The sequence below is a fragment of the Myotis davidii genome, unplaced genomic scaffold (genome assembly GCF_000327345.1).
Source record: "Myotis davidii unplaced genomic scaffold, ASM32734v1 scaffold1049, whole genome shotgun sequence".
Lineage (NCBI taxonomy): Eukaryota > Metazoa > Chordata > Mammalia > Chiroptera > Vespertilionidae > Myotis > Myotis davidii.
The window spans coordinates 363,415-367,233 of NW_006299525.1; the positions used below are offsets into that span (position 1 = coordinate 363,415).

The 3,819-nt window shown below is 42.3% G+C and overlaps 1 pseudogene; it reads right to left on the reverse strand.

Annotated features, from left to right (window-relative positions):
* Nucleotides 1-2,137: 2,137 nt before the first annotated feature.
* Nucleotides 2,138-3,451, reverse strand: LOC102757293 (annotated as a pseudogene).
* Between the last annotated feature and the right edge of the window lie 368 nt (nt 3,452-3,819).

A 3,819-nucleotide genomic window follows, 5' to 3' on the forward strand; every position in this document is an offset into this window, starting at 1 on the left:
TCTTTGAATGCTTGGTAGAACTCCCCTGTAAAGCCATCCGGAGCAGGGCTTTTGATTGCTGGAACATATTTGATCATTGCTTCAATTTCTTTGGTAGTTATTGGCCTATTCAGGTTATTTTTCTTCTTCCTAATTGAGTATTGGGAGCTTGTATTTTTCTAAAAATATTCCCATTTCATCTAGGTTGTCCATTTGTTGGAACAGAGTTGTTCATAGCATTTTATTTTAATCCTTTGTATTTCTGTGGGATCAGTTGATACTTCACCGTTTTCATTTCTGATTTTGTTTATTTGGGTCAGATCTCTTTGTTTCTTGGTGAGCCTGCCTAGAAGTTCATCAATCTTATTTATCCTTTCAAAGAACTAGCTCTTGGTTTTGTTAATCTTTTGTACTGTTTTTTGGTTTCTATGTTGTTTATTTCCTCTCTGACCTTTATTATTTCCTTTCTTCTGCTTATGCTGGGCTTTTCCTCTTGCTCTCTCTCTAAGTCTTTGAGTTGTAGAGTTAGATAATTTATTATAATATTTTCTTGTGTTTTGAGGTAGGCCTGTAGAGCTATAAACTTCCCTTTCAAGGCTGCTTTCACAGTGTCCCATAGATTTTGGATTGTCCCAATATGTGGTTCTATCTTTGAAAATGACCATGTGCACTTGAGAAGAATGTATATTCTGTGGCTTTGGGGTGAAATGTTCTGAAGATGTCAATTAAGTCCATCTAATCTAGTGAGTCATTTAGGATTGATGTTTCTTTGCTGATTTTTTTGTTTAAAGGATCTATCCAGTGGTGTTAGTAGGGTATTAAAGTTCCCTATTATGACTGTATTGCTGTCAATCTCTCCCTTGATATCTTCTAGAATATTTTTTATATATTTGGGTGCTCCTGTATTGGGTGCATATATAATTACCAGAGTTATATCTTCTTCTTAAATTGCTCCCATTAGTATTATGGAGTGGCCTTTCTTACCTCTTGTTATGGCCTTCACTTTGGGGTCTAATATGTCAGATATAAATATTGCTATCCCAGTTTTTTTTTTCATTTCCATTCTCCTTAAAAATCTTTTCCATCCCTTCATCATCAGTCTGTGGGAGTCCCTTTTTTCTGAGCTGGGTCTCCTGTAAACAGCAGATATATGGGTCATGTTTTCTTATTCATTCAGCTACCCTATGTATTTTGTTTGGGGCATTTAATCCATTTACATTTAAAGGTATTATTGATAGGTACTTGTTTGTCACCATGTTTATTCTTTATGCCTGTGTTCCTTCTTCCCTGCCTATTTTTTCTTTTTACAGCAGTCCCTTTCGCATTTCTTGCATTGCTGGTTTGGTGGTAATAAACTTCTTTAGTCATTTTTTTGTCTGTGAAGCTCCTGATTTCACCCTCAAGTTTGATTAATAGCCTTGCTGGGCATAGTATTCTTGGATTCTGACCCTTGCTTTGCATGACTTTGTATATTCCATCCCATTCCCTTCTGGCCTGATGTGTTTCTGTTGAGAAATCAGTTGATAGTCTGATGGGAGATCCCTTGTACATAACTTTCTGTCTCTCTGGCAGCCTTTAAGATTCTTACTTCATCATTGGTGTTTGCCAATGTAATTATAATGTGTCTTGGTGTTGGCCTTTTTGGGTTCATCTTGTTTGGGACTCTGTGAGCTTCTTGTACTTGTGTGATGTTTTCCCCCCGAATATCAGGGAAGTTTTCTGTCATAATTTCTTCGCATAGGTTTTCTATTTCTTGCTCAGCTTCCTCTCCTTCTGACACCTTTATTATGCAGATGTTATTTCATTTTGTGTTGCCCCAAAGTTTCCTTAGGTGCTCTTCTGTTTTTTAAGTTGTTTTCCAGTTGCTGCTCTGCTTGGGTGTTTTTTTCCTACCTTGTCTTCTATCTCACTGATGTGGTCTTTCACTTCATCTAGTCTACTGTTGATACTTTCTATTGTGTTCTTTAATGCAGCAATGTCATTTTTAATTTCTTCTCCATTCTTCATTTCCTCTTGATTTTTACACATATTATTGAATATGTTTTCCAGAATCCTTATGACCATTGCTCCGATTTTTTTTTTTTATGTTCAGTTTCCTTTAATTACCCCCAACCCCCTGGAGGACAGGTACAGGCAGCTAGGCAATGGCAAGAGATGTTCACTTGAATATCTTGCCCTAATTGAAGGCTTTACCCATGTGTTGGAAGGCCCCCTCCCAGCAAAAGTACTCTCGCACTAATGTCTGTGTCTCTGCACTGCCGGGATCCAGCTTCCTTCACGTGTATGATTCATAGTCCACCTACCAGTCTGGACTCAGCAGAAAGGCAAGCTCATGGCCTTGGAAGACCCAGACTCCAGAAATGGAGCTGCTGTTGTTGGTTTCAAAGAGGATGATACTGGCAAAGGCATTCTTCCTTAGCTTGTCCAACAGCTGAAAAATTCCAGTGATGAGGTTGCAACTCATGAAGGTCTGGGTGTGATCTTCAGGGAAGTGGTACTCAGAGTACCTCAGGGACCAGCTGTTCTTACCAAAGTGCTCCAAAAAGTATGGCAGCCCCACTGACAGTGTGTCCTCATTGGAGCACTTGCACTTGAATTCATACAACACAAAGATACTCTTGGGCAGGTGAGTAAAGTGTTTCTTGGCCATTGGCTCTCCTGCCAGCGCCTGCTCAAACTTGTCCATCTCCTCCTTGGGAGCAGGCACAGTGGCCTTTTTCTCCTCTTTCTGCTTGGCCTGGGGCTTTGGCTTCTCCTCCCAAGGTCCTTTTTCCTTCTGAGGGGTGTCCCTTTTAGGCTGGCTCTCTGAAAACTTTTTAGTTATCAAGCTGGGCCATCTTCTCACAGAGCTTCACCTCCCCCAAGACAGTGCAGAACTGGGGCTGGTTAATGCAGGTGAGGAACCAGTAGTTGGTGTTGGGGAAAGCCTGGCAGAAAGATGGCTCCAGGACATGCTTATAGAGTCACAGTAGGGTGCAGACAACTGTGATGTCAGCCAGTGTCACATATTTGCCCACCAGAAAGGTCCTTGACTTCAAGTGACCATCCAGCAGCGCTAGTATTTGCCTCATGTCCTCTGTGGCCTGTTTGTTGTAGTGCATGATGCCCAAGGTGGGGAACACCCAGGTACTGGCTGGGGTCACTATGTCATTATCAGCAAAGCTCACCCATTGCAGCACCTGGGCTGCTGCTTCTGGACTACTTCCCCACATGTCCTCATTGCTCACATATTAGGCAATGGCATTGCTCTCAAATAAACAGGATCATCATCACCTTCAGATGATGGAAACTTGCCTGCAGGAAACTTGCAGAGAAATTCAGGAGTGTGGTTGGTTTGGCCAAAGTGGAAGTGGTGTGGTGCAGAGAGAATGTGGACCTGAGCCCCGCTTACTGCATGGTGATGAGGGCCTTGAATTCTCTCCAGTTTTCAGGATATGTGTACAGAGTCCCAGCTGCCATGGTGATTCTGCAGAGAAAGCAGATGGGCTTCTGTCACTCTGAATTCTTTTTCTGACAAATTGCTTGCCTCCATTTCATCTATTTCCTTTTCCAGTGATTCCTCCTTTTCTCACCTCTGGGGGCTGTTTCTTTGTCTCCCCATGTTCACTCCTCCCAGGGTGTCTGGTTATGCACCTCTCTCTCTCCTGCATTGTCTCTCTCCAGGTGATCTTTGAACTTTCTGTTCACAGATTGCCTCACCAGCTGTGTTTAATTTGCCAGTTATGGGTGGGTGTTATTTGATTCAGCTGTTCCTTCTATCTTCTCTTTGAGAAGGTGCAGGACCCAACTGGGTATTTGGCCGCCAGCTTGTCTCGGTGTTTGTGGGTTTGTTGCTGAGGG